Source organism: Sebastes umbrosus, chromosome 15, assembly GCF_015220745.1.
Source record: "Sebastes umbrosus isolate fSebUmb1 chromosome 15, fSebUmb1.pri, whole genome shotgun sequence".
In the NCBI taxonomy this organism is placed as follows: domain Eukaryota; kingdom Metazoa; phylum Chordata; class Actinopteri; order Perciformes; family Sebastidae; genus Sebastes; species Sebastes umbrosus.
In genome coordinates, this window is record NC_051283.1 from 10882398 (window position 1) to 10904583 (window position 22186).

The window sequence follows — 22186 nt, forward strand, 5'->3', positions numbered from 1 at the left end:
GGGATTTGATGCAGCTTATTTTTCCAATGTACACTGAACCACATTGGAGGTTTCTGTGACTCATAGACTCATTAGTTATGACGCTCCATTGGTGGTCTTTTCCTATCTGGAAAGTCAATATCATCATTTCCTCTTTCTGAACAGCATGCAGTTGATTATATTATGAGAAAGCTCACTCAACACTTCTCTGTCGGAGACTGTATAAACCGACCTCTGATTAAGGTAATTGACGCTACAGAAAGGTGTCTGACTTCTCCTGCTGGTCATGAAACCACAGCGGAGTTTGTGTCGCAATAATTTAGCTGTTTTTGTGGTGTGTGTGTCCCTGCAGCAACTGTAGTGTCTGTGGAGCTACTTTACTACATCCAAGGAAACTTTTTCACACTAACTGACCCTTTGCTATGCCCCTCCACCCTTGGTTACTGTTGCTAGGCCTGTGAAGCTTTCGCATCCGGTATGTCAATATAGTGTTTTCAAAGATATCAGTGCGATATACCAAAGGAAATGATAGCAAATTTCTGGAATAATCGTTCTGAAAGAAGTAGACAGAAAGGAATACAATATATATTTGAGAGCTACATTCAGAATATAATTTGTTAGCGGAGTATTGTGAATAAAGAGGCCATTAAATCGAGGGAAAATCTCACCGGTCCCTATGCAAGCATCAGACACCCAACGTCTTGACGACTCACATGAAGGACATAACCTTTACAGGAACAACAATGTTCTTGCACAGTAGGGTAAGTCTATATATATTTTTTATTTTAAGCTAAATTAACATTTAGTTGTGACTCTGTATAGCTTTCATTATCTTATATAAAAATAAATTATCATGCTTTTTAGTTGTGTGAAAGTTTCCCCGTGTATAGCCAGCCTAAAAGTGAACCATCATCACCTGGTGATCAAGACCGACGATAAAAATGAAGGAGTAACACTGTTCCTGCAAGCCGGGTAGGTCTTTATCCACCATTACAATTATTAAAAAGCAAAAGCAGCACGTGTATACATTCAGTATTCCTTCAGTAAATAGCGTAGCATAGAAATGCCAATGCTAGTTAATGGTGTTCTAATGCAACGTTACTCTGCTAATCTTAGCTCCACAGTTTTATCTAAACATAACATTTTAGAAACGTATATCTTCTTCCAACCTCCCAGTTGTCAGACCCTGGTCGGAGCTGGACAATGCTACGCTATGATTGGCTAGTCTGCATTCGAGGGGCGGAACTTAGCGAAGGGTCAATTATGAGGACATTCAGCTTTTCTGGTGGTCCAATAAATTAAATAAGAGACGTCCTTTCCATTTCTATTGAAAGAGAAACTACAGTGTCTACATGTAGCAGTATGAATTGGGTGGACATGGGTACCTGGTTATTAGCGTATCACGTCAAACAGCAAAACAATGTCTCTTTTTTATGCAGTTTCCATTATACCAGCTATATGCTATTCAGTATGCTCACCCACAGCAAAATGTGTATGGTTACATAATGTATGTATATAAACATAGTGCTATCTTTTCACAGTTGGAAATATTTTCCTTCTCTTTGAGAAAAGTTTGGAGCCCCGTAGAGTCGCACGCATCTGCACTCCCTCCGTGTCGGCATCAGTAACACAGTCCAACAAAAAAACAGTCCACAGTGAAACTCTCTGCAACACAGTGACTCACTTTCTGCTGGCACTGTTGGGAAACTGGAACACTGATACTACCAGTTGGCTCCCGGTGGCTCAGTCTAGCAGCGCTGCTCCTGGAAGCCAAGTTATTCATTGTGTTTAATTTCCTCATAGGGCGACTCTAATACTAATCCCGTCTGACACTGACGGCACGTCACACAAAGTAATCTGTAATGTCCACTGTGTATATAAGGAATTCATTTTGGCTGTCCACTGACAGAGCGGCAGTGACACACGCTGCCAAAGGCTTCCATATGACAGTGAAACTTATCTGAGCCACACTCGTTCCTCCAGCATCCAATAATGTCAGAATATGTCAGAGCATGGTGGAGGTACACTAAGCTGCTATATTATATGACGGCTTATTTCCTTTTTTATAATTGTTACTTTTGAAGATCCAAATATCTATATATTTTGGAATTAATCTCTATTCATGACCACCCATAATCTGCACAACTAAAAGTAAGTGTTGCAATGGAGTACACTGGATCAGATCACCATTTGTTATTCATGAATTGAATCAAAATCATATCGTGGCAGACTTTGTGATATCAGGAAATATCATTGTCCAAAGAAAGACATGTAGTATCGTGATGAAACTTCAGTTTACACCCCTTGAACCTAGCAGGCATATTATGTCCAATAGGTAAGATGGTCACATTCATTCAATGATTTAAAAAACAAATCATTTTATTGCCAATAAACCAATAAAAGTATCTTAAAATGCATCTGTGACTGATCAATATCTAATCAAGCCTGTTAGAGATAAAAGCATGTAGTATCCTCTAAATGGTTTGACTCGGGTAGTATTTCTTTAATGACCAAAGGGGCAATTTGGTCAATGGTCAATGACGACACCAAGGTTTTTGACGTGTGCAAGATGACCAAGAACTTCTTGATTCAACTGTAAAATGTTCTGACTCATCCATAGATTTATATCAAAAATGCATACAATCAATTCGTCGATATAACTTAACAAGTCTCCCTTTAAAATAAAATCAACATTTATTTTCTGATATCAGATCCCCATTGAGATCCAAAACTAAAACCACATAAATTAACAATTTGTGTCTTAATTCAGTATGCTCAGGGAAAAGTTTCTATTTTCTATTCTGCTTTACTAGTTTGTTGAGCTGAGAGAGAAAAAAAAAAACTGTTATCAGTATCTCTGCCAACACATTACCTTATTTTCACAGTGAAAGTTTAAAAGCACATTCCTTGGGAGGAGGCAAACTCCAGACCTCCGTTGGCCCGGAGCAACGGTCTGAAAAGATCTATAGCATCAACACTTTCACCCCCTCCATCACTGATTTGTGATTCTTGTATCTGGCAAGCTCGGCTTCTCCCAGGGGGAACCACGCACTGCCTTCTGTTTTCCTAGCTGGACTCCTCGGTGAGCACAAATAAACACTTGTTAAACAGAAATCCCAACCTCCCTAGCTGTGTGCAAAGCAAACTAAACAAAAGGAGCTGCACTTTGTAAGAAACTCCCGGGCAGGAGTCAAGGGCCAGATGAAAGAGGCAGATACTCAGATTAAAGCGGGAGACAAAAATGAAACGGGGATTGCAGAGCAGAAGGCTTGCGCAAATCTGTAGACCATCTGGGGGAGGGGACGGACACTTGGAGAACAACGTCCATTAGAGGAGAACGCCCAGTGGAAGCATGTCATTTCCACTTTGCATCGGGCGTGGTGGAACAAAGAGAGACAAAAGGACGGAGACAGAGTCAGAGGAAAAAGCTTAACAAGGTCAACAAAGCATTTGAGGGATGCTCGACCTCACATCTATTTTTGCAAACAGTACACTGACACACACACACTGCAACATTTCAGTATGCAATGAGACATGACAGTGGCCAAAGGAAGATTGTTTTAGGCGATCAGTTTGACAGCTTCTTCTTTCCATTCTGACACAAGAGAGTGTGAATACATCACTAGAAGCCTGAATATTTAACCAGGAATATGACCTGCTTTTCTTGTTGCAGACGCCGCACTGCTTTAGCACTTTATAGCATGGTTATAAAACAAAACCTCATCTGGGTGAAAAGCACAGTCAAATACTGTATTATTACTGGTTATAGATCTCGTAACAACAGGGATATTAGGGTCGTTTTCGCTTATAGCTTTTACCCAAAAAAGTACAGTCTAAAGGTCATAATCTCCGTCAGGGTTCTGCCAGTGTCTGCAGAAAGAGTAAGCTGTCTCATCAGTAAGAGAGAATTCAATACATCAGGAGGGAAAGTCATAAGTGAACATTTTCTCGCTGCTCAACCCCCCAAAAATGCACTATGCTCTTATATTATTTATTGATGACTTTATTTCAGAAATAACACAAGAAGCTGCACTGCTTCAGAATTAGTTCTAAGGCAAAATGTTTAACTATTAATATGCCAGAATAAATACATTTTACTTTTTTATCCAAAAGTGTAAGAACTTTACTTTTTTTGGTTAGCAGTCTTTTCATTTTCAAGGGCACCCGTAAGTTCACAGAATTTGGTGCATGTGGCCTCTGCATTTCTTAACAGGGTTAAAAATACCTTTGAGTAGCAGACATCCACTCTAGCTACTATTGTATTCTATTTTATTACCAGACGACTCTTAGAATAGCAAAATAGGGCTTAAAGCTGCAGTGGGTAGAAATGGAGCAAATATGATTTAAAAAAAGTTATTTTTATAAAACGGTCACTATATCCTGACAGTAGTGCATGAGACAGATAATCTGAAGAAAATCATGTGCCTCTGTGTCCTCCGGTGCTCCTAATGGCATCTGCGAGATTTCACAGACCGGAGGAAAACAAGCAGTCAGAGCTGAGCTGGAGCCTGCCGTCTCTGAGCAGCTGTCAATCACTCGCATATTATATATTATTGGAGTTTAGTGACTGCCAGGCTCTGTTGACATATTGCTCAAGTTAACAAATCTTGGTTCCCAGTTACACAGATGTTACTCCTAAATCATAACGTATGACTTAGAATGACTCCTAAAAAAAAGACTTGTCATTTTGGCTGATATTTAACGTTAGCAGCTCTTCTGTGAACTGAGTTAAATAAACTAAAGTAAGATGTGTGACGTTACTGTTTGACATCACAAAACACCGCCAGTCAGCATGTCCACACAGTTTTCATAATGTGATTTGATTAAATCAGAGTTCTGCTTTGTGAAACGTGACGAATTTATCAGATGAACTGATGGAGTTCAGATTGATAAGTTAATTTACATTTTAGAGGCAAATAAAGTATTCAACTGTTTCGTACTGTCGGAGGAAACCCTAACAAGTTGTAATACATTTTAAGCTTTTCCATGTTTCATGCTGCAAAGCAATGCAAAGATCTGCTGCATGTGTATTCTGAACACGTGCGTTTTGTAAAAAAGCTGTGTAGAAACTGGTGATTAGTGTCGGTCCGCTCAGCACTGCTCTTTTTTGTTTACTTGTGTAGCCTACTTGAATTATGACATACATTATTCACTTGGTACACTTAGCACCAGAATTAAAGGGCTGCTGTTTCTTTCCAGGGGAAACAAATCATTTCAGTCCTGTCTGACATGCTGCATGGCATCCAGCTCTCAGGCCAATGAAGCCAGCTGCACAGTGAGCACGTACACATAGCCGACACTGAAGCAATTCCGGGCTGCTGCATCCAAACAAACCTCCAAAAACAACACGAGTCGCGCACGCCAGCGCAGGTCCAGAGCACGAAGTGGATGCTGTAATCCATCCAAGCTGGCTGAAAGGAGCATCAGCATGCAGCGGGCCTGGAGGGAATGAAGCCTATCTGGTCTCCTAACACAAACATGATGGGATCTGTTTGGCCACGCATTGCTCAGGGCGATGGAATACCAATGGCTCAACACACACTTTTACCCACACATGCGTGCCTCTCGCATTTAAAAATGACACGGCCGCACGCACGCACGCATTTTTCAGCCAGAGCGCATGTTCGCAATGCACAAACACGGACACACACATGTTGACTGATAGCATGTGAAGGCTCTCTCTAACACACTTTGCATTTCAGCTCAAAGGGTCATTGTGCACCCTGGAGAATCACGTGTTCCTCTGGAGTCCTTTAACTCTTATTGACAAGCTCACGGAGCCGAGAGGGCGCACACATGAAACGCACGCAGACAAAAGACGTATATATATATATATATATATATATATATATATATATATATATATATATATATATATATATTTACATGAGAAGTACATGTTTGCTCCCACACACAGTGGAAACACTACTGTACCGTCACATTGTTGAAGTGGAGTCTCTATGCAGGGCCTAAATTGGCCTTTGAATATGCTAATGATTCAGCTGGAAGCAATTTAAAGAGGAGGGGAGCATTAATGTGAAGTACCTCACCCCCTAACCAGGCAGCCATGCTCAGAGTGACACAATTACACTTATCGCACAGCCTTTACACCAAAACTCACACACACAGACACACACTGTCTGACAGCCACATTCGCACAGATTCCCATTCAGACCTGTCAAATTGACGGCTCTCACCATGGAACACTTTGGCTAAATGAGCTTAAGTGGATGAGAAACGCAACAGAGGGGAAGAAAGAATGATCCTTTTGTAGCGTGATTATTGTATAAAGAGGTTTGAAGAATTGTGGGGAAACGGCACGCAGTCACCAAACACCGCACATCTGAAAACGAGAATATCCACTAGTACTGTATCAAGTCAACACATACAGTATGTGACAAACATCTGATGCAAAATGCAAGTTCATGACTGAAATACTGAGAATTTTGTAGCGCTGACAGGCTCTCTTTTGAATTATTTTGCGTATTTATGCGCCAAACTTCTGTCCATAATTTATGATCAACCCAGTTGTGGTCATTAAACAGACAGAGGGAATAACACAATGACAGCGCTGATGCAAAGTAAGGGACCAGGCCTGAAATAAAGAAGCATCTTCAATGCTAAGAGGCTTTTTAGATTTCATTTTTACTCTGCTCATAACAAAGCACTGATACGCTCTGGGGAGCAAGGTTCAACACAACCGCACGAGAACGGGAAACATTTCATAAGCGGTATGTATAGACATAATTAGAGCTGAAAGATTATGTAAATAAGACTGTTGTCGTATTGGCACAGAGAAAAACAGGCTGTGGCTCGAAACATCTGCACACACACACACACACACACATACTGTAGACTATTCCTCCGAAGGGACGGGATAATTGGCTGCTGAGCGAGAGCCCCCTTTGGCTTCTCATTAGCAGCTGTGGACGACTCATATGTGTGTGGGTTCCTGCGCGTCTGTGCATTCCTACCGCATGTGCGCGCACATGCAGCACGCGTGTTTTGATCAAAAATGCATGTCACATCACATTCGTGTGCATTACTGATCATCTCCTTTGATGCCTTCCTATACAGCCATGTTTCATTATTGTCTCCCATACATAGAGACGCAGCTCTAGCAATTGCAAAGTGTTTGTGCGAGTGTGTGTACGTTCTCATTACGTGGTCTACTACTACTACTACAGATGGGGCAGTTCCATAAAGTAACTACTAGATGGCCTTAACTTACAGTGATTGGCCTTAAAGGAGCAGTGTGTAACATTTAGGGGGATCTATTGGCAGAAATATAATATAATATTAATAAGTATGATTCCTTTAGTGTATAATCACCTGAAAATAAGAATCATTGTGTTTTCGTTAGCTTAGAAGGAGCCGTTTATATCTACATAGGGAGCGGGTCCTCTTCATCGAGTCCGCCGTATTGCACCACCTTCCACCCCGTTTCTACAGTAGCCCAGAACAGAAAAACCAAACACTGTTTTGGGCTGGAGTCGATAACATTACTTGCTCTTGTCGTCGCCCCCACTCTCTCTCTCTGGCTTCACCACTCATTTTCCACATACACTCTATGCACTGGCTTCGCTCCAATTGACCTACACTACTCTTACAACAACTGGCTCTAGAGAGGGTCATTTGCGTTTTTGTGTCTGCCATCGTAGTTTCTTCTACACGCTTGGCACGCAGAAGAAACTTAAGTTGGTTGCAATCTGCAACCTCACCGCTAGATACCGCCAGATCTTACACACTGTTCCTTTAAATGTAGCTATTTTTTGATGTACTACTGTAAGTTTCTCCAGTGTCCAATTACAATTTTTAAATCTAGTAATTCTTTAAATTGACAGATTTATACCGTAAATAAGCAAACATTTGTCTTTGGTTTTATGTGCTTATTACATTTTTATACATTATTTCTTAGTTATTTTACATGAAAAAAATATTATTTTAACAGGGAATTACTGTAGATGGACTGAATTGTTTAAAAAAGTAAATATTAAATGCCTTAAATTTACAGAGATCAACCTGGAAGGTATTTAATGTATTTTAACAGTCTGTTTTCCCACAGTTTATTACACGTTTATCAACAGTAATATACTGTGATTTAATTAATTTTTGACCTCAAACCTGCTCTGTTTTTTATACAGTTTATTACATGTAATTTTTTTGGTATGGTTATTTACCGTAATTTGACGGTATCAAATTAAACTGCCAGTGCTTTTACCGTTTTTTGTTTTTTTACAGTGTACTCAGTGTGTAGCAGTGGTTTTTTTTCCCTCTGAGAGGGGATAATAGGGGGTAATCTCAACGCATTAGGAAGCCCTATGGTTAAGTTGGAGAGCTCTCCTCAGTATTGCAGCTCACCGAGCAAATGAACCGGCCAACACTGTGTTTTTCCTCCTCACAAAATAAAACCCTGACGCCCTCTCACACAGCGAATTCATCTCTCACCCACACAGAGAACATTAAAAAAGAAAAAACTTTTCACAATGTTGTTTGTGCCTTTTGATGAACTCCTCTATTCAGGCAGATAGTGAATAGATGTCAAGTGTTTCATCTTTTGCCTTTATTTCCCAATATTGCACCTCCTATCTTAAAGAGAAAAGCTGAGAAAATACCAGCGTTTAACATTTTGATGCTTTTGAACGCTGTCTTTGAGTCACACGGAGGCTGATATGAAAAAAAAAAGAAAAAAAATGAACTCTGAGGCATGAAACTCAGATAAAGTCCAGCTAGAGAAAAAACATTCAAGCACTGGGAGTTGGAGAGTAACCAGATACTGTGGGCTGAGTGCCAAAAGCCACGGTAGAATGAATGGAGCCAAGGTCTATTCATTGATTCCTTGGGTTGTGCACCATCAAGGGCACCACTGGAGTTGTTTGTTATGTGTCAAACCGCATACTGGATGCAGTTCGTAGTCATGGACCGCAATTTCAAACTGGTCCTGACCTTTCCAACAAAGTTTCATCGAGTGAGCCGGAATCATATGCTGACTTGAACAGTTGAATAAGAATTAAGATGCGGCTCCGGTTCAAGGACAAACAACTTATCACTCAGACGGTGCTTCTTCATCCCAGTGTTTGTCCTGCATCGCGAAGTTTTGTTAAACAACAACCCACCGAGCCATCCATTCACAATTGTGGTCTTCTTAAAGGAACAGGGTGCAGCATTTAGGGGGATCTATTGGCAGAAATGGAATATAATCATAGACTGTATGCAAGAAGTGGACGTAGTCATCATGACATCACCAACTGGTTTGTGGACTGCCGTTTTGAAGCCTCGAGTTTGGCATTTTGGCCATCGCCATCTTGTTTTTTGCAACCAGAAGTGACAGATGAGGGTGGAGCGAAGTACAACCAAAGACATTTGTAGGCAACCACAAATGTTATAATTAACTTTCCTGAACTGAAAACACACTGTGAAAGGGTTAAAGTTCAACGACGAAAACACAGACAACGCCGTGGTAGCGACCTGTCAATCACAAGGTAGCCACGCCCTAAAGCATCCCCTGCTTTATGGTCTATTTGACTCTAAATGGGACCATAATTTACTAAATGAACATCATGCTGTATTGAAGAAGACTTGAAACTAGTGATTGACACCATAAACTCATGTTTACAATGTTCACTGAGGTAATAAATCAAGTGAGAAGAAGGGTCATTTTCTCATAGACTTCTATACAATTAGACTTCTTTTGGCAACCAGAGGAGTCGCCCCCTGCTGGCTATTAGAAAGAATGCAAGTTTAAGGCACTTCCACATTGGTTTCATTTCTCAGACCCGGAGGTTGCCCATTAGATATAATATTAATGTTTTCATTAGTGTATAATCACCTGAAATTAAGAATCGTTGTGTTTTGGTTACCTTAGAATGAGCCGTTTATATCTACATAGGGAGCTGGTCCTCTTCATAGAGCCGGCCGACATGTTCTACAGTAGCCTGCATGGACAATCCACACACTGGTTCTAGATAGGGTCATTCGTGTTTTGACATCAGTCATCGTAGTTCATCCTACACGCTTGACACAGGAGAGAAGTTTCAGTTTGTTGCAATCTGAAACCTCACCGCTAGATGCTGCCAAATCCTACACACTGCACCTTTAAAAGTAAAATGATCCATGTGACCACAGCAGATTGTGGTGATATTTATAGTATATATTATAGTATGCGAAGTGACTGCAGAGATATAAAACAAAAAAACTGCAGCAGCTCTAATGCGAAATAATTAATCAGCATAAAATACAGTGTGATATAAAAGTAACACATCAGGGGAGTGCTTTTCCTACGGTCTCTTGTCTTATGAAACATGAAGCAATATTTGTTTGCTGGTGAAGCAATGTCACCTGAATTCATTAAAAAAAAAAAATCTGAACTTACAAGATTTCATTTAAAAAATGCATGACTGCACAGTCTGATGTTGTCAGAAATTTATGATGCCACTGGCCTGGCAGTAATGTTCAAATGTTAACACTAGAGCTGTCACAGCTAGGCTCAATGTGGGACAAAGAGGGGAGACCAAGCATTAGTTTTTAACTTAATAGATTTATTTGACCCAGCTGAAAGGTAATATAAACAAGTGGGTCTAAATCTGCAAAGTGCAGAATTTCTCTGTGTCACTTTCTGGTGAGACTGGGCTTCTTTTAATCTAAAGTTTGACCCTAAAACCGAAATGCTTATTGCCAATGAGTCCCTTATAAAAACAAGGACCAGCAGCGAGACAACATGTTTTTCTCTTTAAGGATGGAAAAAAAAAGATCACACGCAAGCACAGTCAGACTACTTCAGATTCTAAGGTGATTTTCTCTGACCCTTTGGCTCTCGCCTGTGAACAGAATGGAGCAGACAGTTTGTACAGACACATTGTCAAGAGCCTCTTTTGGCAACCAGAACTGAGGGAAGAAAACAGGGACACCGTCTCTGTCAGCTATGACCCTGTGTGTTCAGCCACTCTTGTATTCCCTGACAAACGCCAATATTAAGTGCTGCAGAGACAGACAGAGAGAAAGCACGACTTTATTCTGTCTAACAAACCCGTCCACAGGCCAACAAAGCGATCTGTCCTTTTGAGGCACAGAGGCAGCACAAAAGCAACATTCACTGCTATTAAAGCTGGTGTAGGCGGTATGATTTTGTCGTCATTGGGAAAAGAATTCTATAATAACCTTTCAGCATATTTGTAATTCAAGTGGTGCCCCAGGCTAGGCAGTTTCTGGAGAAGGCAAAAAAGGCCAGAATTTGAAAATACAGCCTTCATGCAGTAACCTGTACAAATACTAGTCATTCATTTCAAACATCATCCCGACTGTGATCCTGATGCCATTATACAGCTGCAATTCTATGAGAACTATGAAACTATTCTTTGCAAACTTGTTCCCTTTGAGATGACATAGGCTTACTGTGTTTTGAGGCTCTAGCGAGCTACTATATCAGCTATGCATTTCAGATATGGAGAGAAAATGTTGCTAACATTTTGGCCTCTCATTTTCTCCATCTCCGAAACGCTTCGCTGATATTGTCACAGTCTCTTTTTGATAAGTCTGTCTTCCTGTTTTGGGTTGCTTTGCAGTTGTTGCCAATGCTAGAATAGCAACTTTTCCTGCAGCACCAGTGATGCCAGATCAGATTGACAGTTCCCATCCAAATCACACCTTAAAACCTGCCCAATTCAATAAATACCAGCCCAAATCATAACCTTGCCAGAAAACCTGTGTATAACTATAAAACCATTACATGCCCAATAGAAAACACATTATAAGAATACAAAGCTTCATATCTACATTAAATAGCCAAAGATAAAATGTTAGATAAATAGGATATTGCAACCTACAATGAGTGCAGTCACAAATTGCCAAGTCAATGTCAACGATGACGATGTCAAGGGAAGTTGGTCCTCCGTTATCCCTAACCACAATTGACTACAACTGATGTCAATCAAATATGTCTCAAATAAAATTAGTTAACCTTGCCAAATGTTGACAAAATCGGACCAAATTTCATCTATCAGCCCAACACTATATTTCCCAGACAACTTAATAAAAAGTACCCCAATTGGACGAAAACCAGCCCAAATCTGGCAACACTGACGTGCAAACACGTCTGCATTTGTATAACAGCCAATAGGAACGCCCTTTCTCTGAAATGACCTTTGATCGACCAAAATCTGCCATCATGGGTTAGATTTTCTAAAGCCTGAAAGAAGAGCCAAGAGCAGGTGCAGAAGTCTAGTTTTCTCTCAGACCACTTGAATTACAATTACGCAGCTTTAACAAAAGAAATTTCTCAACACCCTCGAGCTACTGACTCATGGCAGATATCGCTCTCGGCACACAAACCCTTTAACTAGTGATATAAAACTGGTCTTTCATCATATCTGGGGTAGAAAAGCATATTAAATAGTATTTTTAACCGTCTATGGCATGTCATCTAAGTTCCTCAGCTGAAAATGATGAAAATTGGTTTTCTTTTGCAACTCTTCATCATTTCAGAAACTCTGAGAGGTGACGGGGACAAGTGTAACGAGACAAGGGTGTGTAAGCCAGTGGGACATCGCATCTCCACACAGAATCCATTCTCTAGATGCTGAAACAAAGCTTATTTCTATTCCCTGTGTGATCTGCTAAAGATGAGGAAACACAATGTTTGCCGTTGTCAGGAGGTGTTAATCCTCAAATAGCAGATATAGCTAAACCTGAATGACATGGGGATATTAAAGTGCACGCGCTGAATGCCAAATACCAGACACAAGATCTTTCCAGGATATGCCTATTCTTAAGCATTCACGCTCCAAATGTTTCTCTCTGCTGACGCTAAGCTGTGTACTACGTTTGAATAACGATTGTGCAAAAGTGCATGCAGACTCACTCTCAAACTTACAGACCGGTTATGGGAAGGTCACAGGTTTGATTTCTTGGAGTGGCAGCTCAGGGAGAGTAGCTATGTACTGGCATTTGGATGGCTGACAAAAACAGCAAATTGAAAAGGGTGTGAAGTCCATGCAGTGGACCTACAACCTGCTTTGCGCTGCACCCTGTAGAGTTTTCCAGACCACTAAGTAGCATACTGTGATCGGGCCGCAGATGTCACTGCTGTGGGTGCTACACTACTGCTGTGTGCCCTTGAAAAGACAATCAACCCCCTCCAGCTCATTGATGTGCAACTAACTAGAGTATATACTGTATAGGCCTATCATTTCATGTGTCCTGTGTGTCATCTTAGTGTGTTTTTTAATAAAACTGAAAGTCTTTATGTGTGACTGTATTGTAGACCAGCTTTCGGGATAATGCATTATTTTGTAGGACATCAAATTATTTCATAACCGGTTAAACAATAGTTCAACATTTGCTTTCTTGCCGAGTGTTAGATGAAGAGATTGATACAACTCTTATGTCAAGATTATGAAGCTAACGCTAGCAGCCGGCTAGCTTAGCTTAGCATTAAGACTGGAAACAGGAGCAGCCTGGGTCTGTCCAAGGGTAAAGAAACAAGACTCAGTCAAAACTGAGTATATGGCTGGACCGTGTTTGGTCAGTCTGTGAATTTGTGGCTAGATTGTTACACAAATAGTCAGTGGTCATGTCTATAACGTTAAATCCAGCGGTACATGTCCACCAGGTCCGGCGAGGACACTAGGAGACGTGCTGCTCCCCTCAACTGGCCGTTCAAGCGGTGACGTACCCTCTCGTTGACAAAAAGGCTTTGCCACTGCTGAATCTCGTTTAATTTTAGAACTACTTTGACAGCTTGGTCCAAGTCTCGTGAGCCAGACAGTTGCGCTGGATGGGCTCATTTGCATAAAGGACTGTTCCCCGCCTTTTCGTTTTGAAAGAGCAACGGCCAATGAGGAAACTCCAACACTCTGTCAACCAATCATGTAACTTCATCACTCAGTCACTCACTTGGTGACAGACTTTTGCGTTTGTAGGGCTGGCCCTCTGCGGCCCAGCCAAAAATCTACATACCAGCTCATGTCTGTCTGACTGTCCTTCGCATATCTCAAAAACCTTCTATCCAATCAACTTGACACTTGGCGGGCGTATTGCCCAGGACCCAAGGGAGTGCAATGTCGAAAGTGGTGCAATATGGCCAGATGGTGGCGCTATAACAATGAACTTTACGTCTTGGCCCGTAACTTATTAACCATAAGTCTCAGAAACAAAATTATTTTTTTCTTGATTATGTGGGTACAGACAAATCTATCCCTATAAGCCACGCCCATTAGCGTCCAATTTGATTTTGTCCAAATCAGATTTTTTTGCTACGCCTACACATTTTGAGCAATCATCACAACATTTTGTACAAAACATCTCTGGACCAAGCCGGACAAAGTTGTGATGTTCCATACAAATTTGCTATAGCTGGCTCTCAAAGTACTCAAATGCTGTGGGCAGGGCTTAAATTACAAAAAATGTCACATCTCCTGAACACTTTGTCCTATTGCGACCACATTTGGTGGACATGTGTAGATATGCTGTTTGAGTAACACAAATTATACCATGATACCATTTGGCCAATAGGTGGCACTGTAGCAGCATAATCTAACTATAAATCAAGGAATCTCTGTCTGTGTATGTACGCTATGTATGACTGCCCTTCGCATATCTCGAAAACCGTTCATCCAATCAATTTCACACTTGGCGGCTGCAACAACGCTGCAAGCAGCACTTCTGGGGGCCAAGCAATCGGCAATTCCGGACAGGCACATGCTCCAAACGGACACTACACTAGTTTATTTAAGTTGTACAAAAAAAACAAAAAGTACCAAGTTGTGGTTTTACAGAGTTATAGACTATTATTTGGTCAGGAACATTGACTTCCTGGAGTCTCCACCTGTCACAGTACCAGAAAGTGTTAGCAAAAAAAGGGAAAGTGTGGTCCAACAGATTTCTCCAAACATACCTGACAGCTCCTATATTTTCTTGAGTGATGCCCCAATGCTTCAGCTGTTCATACCATACAGCACTGTGGTGGGAGACCGCTTGTTACTGGGAGTTGTTGGCATATATGTCGTCTGTAAGAAACAAACACAAAGAGGACAGATACAGTTAGGGCTTTATCCGTGACCAGCATGGCAGCAACATCACTTATGTCCTCCTACACAAGCCTTTGACACAGACCCTGATAGCCTCCTACGCCCTGCTCTGAAATATAGTGGCCTGTAAACGACAACTGACAAATGAACACATCAGTAAGCTAGCTCATTAGAGCACAGACGTTCAACAGACTACTGGATATTCTAAATATATTAAGAATAGCACTCACTTAGTCTTGAGAATGAGGCAAACAACCCTTTATAGCAAAGATGTGTTGTGGCGTCAGTCACTCTAATGGCAGCGAGCAGCTGACAAAGACGGTAGTTGAAGGTGGTGGTGGAGTTTGGATTCTCAGAAAATCCAGTGGGTGGGAAGTCTTTGTTCCAATAAAGCAATCATGTATGAGACTAGAGCGTTTAATCTTTACAACTCAACACTACTGTAGGCGTCAGTTACACTTCTGTTACCCAGATTCATGCTGTTTTGCTGCCTTCTGACTGGGGTTAGGTTTGGTAATTACAGTATTTCCGCCAAAGAGGTTGTGTTTTCAGTACTGTTAGTTAGCAGGACATCTGAAAAACTATGGACCACATGTAAAGCACAACATAACTGTGAGGCATATATGCAAGATTTTGGAAAAACTTTTTCCCTACTCTTACGGATTTCGTCCAATATTTGCAAATTGGATATCCCTGGAAAAAAATATTTATTTGTCATTTGTCTCATCTCATTTCTTGGGTCATGTTCAAATTCATGCAATAGACCAAAAAATACATACATTTTTAAGCAAATCCACCATTTTCGCTGCCAGTAAAGTTAAATCAGCTCTCTGGCTTGTTACTTTACAGCAAACTGAGTAGTAAGCAGACACACTGTCTGTGTGTTCCAATACCCATACTACCATACTATTTAGCAGGCCAGAAAAAAAAGATTTAGTATGTCCCAATACATAGTATGTCAAATGCAGTATGCCAAAAATACCAGGATGTCCTACTGCATCTGGTCGCATTTTGCAGTATGCGAGCCAGCATGCTTTTCTGGCTATTCTGAGCTACAATCCTCTACGCAGTGGATATATAAGCAGGAGGGTCAAAGTTCAAGTATTATGATGAAGTAGTATGTCTCATTTGTATGCATACTGCATGCAACAGTATGTACTGTTCAAGGGCAGCTACAGTATGTATTAAAAGTAAAAAGAAAAGGTATGCAATTTCTAACGTAAACCGTGTCTTCACAGGATGCATTCAGTCACAGTATTAAATGTAGGTCACCCGTACTGTGGCAGCGTTCAAAGTCTAACACAAGTACTGTAGTTATATGTTTTCTCCCGTAAAATGACAGAAAATAAGACCTGAAGTGTAAAAATACGCTTGAGGTTGCATTTACAAGTGCAAGCCCGTGTAGACCTATATCTGTTCCGTCAGACGCACGTGAGACTAAGCTAAAACACAGAACTGATATGCCTCCTGTGTAGGTTTGCCATAAGTGTGCTAAGTGGAACTATAAACTCTCAAGAAACTCCAATTTCAACTAAATGTTTTATAAAATAAACTGGGTTAAAAATTGAGTTAAAAGAAATTTCAGCAGCTTGGTAAGTGAATTAAATTGTGAGTCAGTGCTACTTATCAACAACCTTAGCAAAGTCCTGCATAATAAAGTATATTATGGCCATTTTATGCTCTGATGCCGTAAAATAATTATATTGATTATTTTTTGCCCCTTGAATAGAAATGAAAGTGAAAAAACAAAACGTCTCTGCTGTCTCAATCTGTTGGTTCACTCCTATTAAAGAGGACCTGTTATGCGTTTGTGCTTTTTCTCTTTCCTTTATTGTTTTATATAGTTATTTTTGTGCATGTAAATGGGCTGCAAAGTTACAAAGCCCAAAGTCCACACCAAAAGGGAGTTACTCTGCCCCACAGAAACACTGCTCCTGAACTGCCTGAAACGCCTTTCTTGACGTCGTGCCTTTTCTTCCATAATGTGGTGATGACACCAAGTAACACATTTGCATAATGGATAGTTTGGCACGCCCTCAAACAAAGCTAGTTAGAGCGGAGCTGGAGCAGAGCGTGAAGAGTTTGATTGATCAATCAGAGCAGACTGGGCTTCTTGGGAGAGAAAAGAGGCGCTGCAGCACAGCCGGTATGAGAAAAGTAAAGCATTTCTTTAACATTAAAGCATGTAAACATGTTCTAGTAGAAACCCAAAATACAAGTATGCACCTGAAAATAAGCATAATAGGTCCTCTTTAATGCTAATCTGTGAAATAAAAGTCAAATCACAGGGTCAGCATTATTCAAACCAGATTAAAAGCCTGCATATTTTGTGTTTAAATGACAATTTCTGACTTAAACTAAACACCTATAAAGTATAAGCACAACAACAGCTGTGCAAAAAGTTTAGCCCTGTTAGAATATTGAGAGAAAAAGTGTCTTAAGTGCTGCTGCTAAATGGGTCAAATGCTGCTGTTTGTTGGCAGCTCACACCTGAAGCCACGACTGTGTACTGAGTCCATCCATCTGCTTTGCAGCGCAGCAGGTTTCTTCTGAATGCAGAGGAGTGGAGGCCAGACGCACAGACGACACCACCACCAGTGAGAAAGTTCAAGTACATCCATCATGTGGAATGAGGAAGGACGTGACTACTCCTACTGACTAGACAGAGGGGGAATTAAAGGACAGTTCCTGTTTATTGCAGGTAATGGTGATTCCTTTAACCTGAGAGTAGATTAAGGACCAGATGAAACTGAAATGTAGACAACACATTGTGCAGGTTCTATTGGGTCAAGCTGGCACCGTCATTTACGTCCACTAAAAGTGCTTGTTTTTGCCATGACAGGCTCTGATTGTTATTACAAGTATCTGACATTATGGAAAGAGTCTCGCTCAAGGAGACGTCTCATTCTGAAATCTCGCGTGTTGCCGGAAGACAACGGTGGAATAGTGGAATACATCCATGGTGGAAACGCGAGTGTCAGCCGGGCAGAGTTTGTTGTGTTGGAGTACAGAAAGCGTAGCTTAGTGTTATCGAAAAGATTTTCAATGTAATGGCTGAATATTTAGATGATTTTGATAATGTGGATGAGGTCTTTGTATTCGATGACCCCCTGTATTATTTGAGCCAGAGAAGCTGAGTGTATTGTATTTATCTGAGCCATATATTCAGATTTCCCAGCGAGACTTCTCCTTGAGCGGGAATTGGAAACAATAACAAACAGACCGGATAAAGCGAAAGGTAAGAAAAATGATTTATTTGTCTGTGAGGTCCTTTCCATAATGTTGTCAGACACTTATAATAACAATCTAAGCCTGTCAGTGTCAAAAACAAGCACTTTTAGTGAACACTGACACTGCTCACTTGCCTTCGCAGCTCGTTTCACGGCTGCCGGTAACAGCGTTTTTTCTCAATACTGGAACAATTTCAGAAATTGATGTCCCCATTAAGCATTTGGACACAAAAACATGGGAAATTACCCTTTAAGCTTGCTAAATATCCACTATGCTCACAAGCTAATTGATAACATTGTTAAATGTCATAAACAAGGTCGATGAGAGTCGTGAGACTGAACTAAAACATTAAAGGTGCAGGCTGTAAAACCAAAACAATGAACTGAAAGATGCTAAAACACTACTTAGAGCTGAACGGCAGAGTAGGGTGATTATTCTCTGTGTGTTTGTAACTATGAGCAGCCTCTTTCATTTTGCACACAGTCATTTAACCCATTATTAAAATAACAATACTGATTACTGCAGTTTTAAATCATCCTAAATACAAAACAAAACATTGTGTTGTCGTTGATTTAACATGAATTGCCTCACTATAGTTTTATTCAGTTGCTAATACAATTGTCTTCATTTTGTTAGAGGACTGAATCATTCCAGGCTTACCTACTTTGTAATGACTTTATCATTATTTTGTGACCAAGCGAATGAGATGACAGAGGGTTGGTGGGTAGAGGAAGAGGAAATGAGGGGCAGTGTTATTAAGTTTCACAGATTACTGTAGGAGCAAATGTGATGGCCCTCAATGTGGGGCTGTGGTTAGATCTCTTTATTTAATTAATGTGATCATCTTCTTTAATTTAGCTTCTGCACAATTTACCTGACCTGCGTGTCTTTGGACTGTGGGAGGAAACCCACGCAGAGTGGAACATGCAAACTGCAGACAGAAAGACGCCAGCAGCAGCAGCAGCAGCAGTGCTAACAACAAACCCAAGCTATGTATTGTATCCAAAGTGTGCTGCACTTCAAACACAATAAAATATAGAACATCTGCATTTGCATAAGCTGTCTTCCCATGGTAGACCTATTAACATAATCTAATGCATTGGAGTGGAACTAACATATTTACAACAATAAATGTTGCAAACAGGCTAAATATTTATAATAAATATATGAATCCACGAAAAAAAAGAAAAAATGTTTTGTACTGCATGTGCTAAAACAATGACTACTGACGTCATCAATTATTATTCAGGCGTTGTCTGGTATGTTTTGAATGGAACGCATTAACATCAAGACTGTGATTTATTTATTTATTTATGCAAGTGAGAAGAGGGTGAACTGGACATTGATATTAATAGACTTTTACTGTAAGATTTGGCCAAAAAAACAAATGCACAGGGCACAGATTTAATTGTGTTTATCTAGAATATTGAAGATAAAATAATGTAATTATTAAAGCAGTTTAGCAGTGCAAACACTCATAGACACTCAGAGTCTATACAGTAAGTAATTTGGTATGTTAATTACTTTAAGTGCGTCTAAGACATAATCAACACCTAATTTCTCTTAATTTCTCACTTCATTTTCTATTACTGAGAAACGTTTCTGGGCCGTGGTATGGTGAACATAGTCTTACCCCAGCAGGCATCATAACTTTTGGAAAAATGGGGACATACAATTCATATATTTTAGTGATAATAGGCATAAATAATATATCATTGAGTTGTTTTGTAATTGGTGTGAATGTGTTTTTGATAGGGCTGGTCTATTGGTACCAACCATGTCATACTAACTAGTCGAAGGAGGTCAAATAACGATCCAAAATCATGTAAAATTTTGGCGAGGAAAAACTGGATTGGCCATTTTCAAAGGGGTCCCTTGACTTCTAACCTCAAGATATGTGAATGAAAATGGGTTCTATGGTACCCACGAGTCTCCCCTTTACAGACATGCCCACTCTATGATAATCACATGCAGTTTGGGGCAAGTCATAGTCAAGTCAGCCCACTGACACACTGACAGCTGTTGTTGCCTGTTGGGCTTGAGTTTGCCATGTTATGATTTGAGCATATTTTTTATGCTAAATGCAGTACCTGTGAGGGTTTCTGGACAATATCTGTCATTGTTTTGCTTTGTTAATTGATTTCCAAAAATAAATATATACATACATTTGCATAAATCAAGCATATTTGCCCACTCCCATGTTGATACGAGTATGAAATACATGACAAATCTCTCTTTAAGGTACATTTTGAGCTGATAAACAATGTGCAATTAATTTGCGATTAAATATTTTAATCGATTGACAGCCCTAGGTTTTGTGCAAAAATCTTGTACAGTATCTACATTGCAATGACTATGAGAGGATTCAGTTCCCTGACATTTCTCAAGCACACCCAGAGGGAGCTGCACAAAGAGTTTTCAGTATGAAGTGTAGACATTCAGCACTGGTACCTTCGAAACTTTCAGCAAGTTGCTAATTTAAGAAGTTTATCCCCTGAAAATATGAGTTCATAAGAACACAACGATTATCTGGGCATTTGGCTATTTTGAACATCCCTTTTAAAATAATTTTTTGGAGCTGTGTGGCTTTTTGTTTGTGTGTGTGAGAGTGTGTATTTTTGGGGAGATTAAAGGCACAGCGTGAGTAAGAAGCAAGTAGACACTTCATTTCTTCAAAGGCCATGAGCCCAACTGGAAGCTGAAATCAAGCTGGCTGCTCCTCTTTCAGCACAGACGCAGAAAACAGAGGGAAAATCATACGTACATGTACATACAGAAACACAGCAGCCTGGAAAGCTGAGCAAAGCTGTGCTGTGTTGAGCACACAAACACACGCACACTGAGAAGCAAACATACTGTACATTCATGCACACACCAAGCAATTTGTAGTGACAAACTGCAGAGTGAAACTCCAGTCGGACTTCTGTTCACCTTTACACATCTGAAGATGCCATCCATTACAGCTGGGCTGTCAAGGCATGCTGGGAAACTCACACACATATACACAATGATCTTATAGTATCACACACACACTGTTCACACAGAAAGTGCTGTCCTGTTAGTCGCTTTCAGTTCTGTGAGGATCAGTAGGCGGCCTTCTGGCAGCAGGCTTAAAACAAAGACACTTCTCTAACACACTACACTTTGTCTACATTGATATGTGTTGCACTTAAGTGCAAAGATGACGCGATCACAAATTGGGATATAATGTACCATCATGTATGTGTAGTTACTTAGTAGCCTTTGCCTGAAGATATCAGAACCATGAGGACTCACAATACTTATTTTTCTTAATTATGTCCTCTGGCTACATGTCACGCCTTTTATAAATACATAAGATATAGTATCACTAACTGGAAGGTCAGCCAGAGACATTTCCTGCTGGCTGTATGCGGGTGTAATAATGGATATATTGGCTGTTATTCATCACTTTTATTATCTTATAATACACCCATGGGCTGTATGCTGTAAGCCTGTACCACGGTGGATGTATTAACGTCTCTGTTCCCAAACAACCGGCTATCGGCCAGTAGCTAGTAGTGCTAGTAGCAAGACATAAACAGATTTTAATGTAGTTGTAGGCTATTAACTAACACGCAGGGCAAACGCACAAGATACAACCTCTTATACATCCATGGACTTAGGTCTATTGTACATCGATTTTGGAGGTCTTTGACATGAAAAAGTTTGAGATTGCTCTCAAAATCTGTGTGCGGGATTTTTCTAACTTCCATTTACTGTATGTCCATCGCTCACTTTATGCTCCACTGAGAAGCTGTCGGGCAAAAAATGTTCAGTAAGTAAATAGTTATAACAGTACACGTACATATTTATAATATTGTTATTGTTCAACACAGGCCATTTAAGTAGATACATTAAATATGACTATAGACTAGAAATAATTTAGTTTTAATTTTGCACGGCACTCTGTAGGCAGATGTTTTACTGGCGTT

At 40.3% G+C, this 22186-nt stretch overlaps 1 long non-coding RNA gene across 1 annotated transcript; it reads left to right on the forward strand.

Annotated features, from left to right (window-relative positions):
- The first annotated feature begins 458 nt into the window (after positions 1-458).
- LOC119503428 lies at positions 459-19385 on the forward strand. The gene is made up of 4 exons (XR_005210311.1): positions 459-740; positions 844-951; positions 17537-17703; positions 19092-19385. It is a non-coding gene; the product is annotated as an uncharacterized LOC119503428 (long non-coding RNA).
- Positions 19386-22186: the final 2801 nt, after the last annotated feature.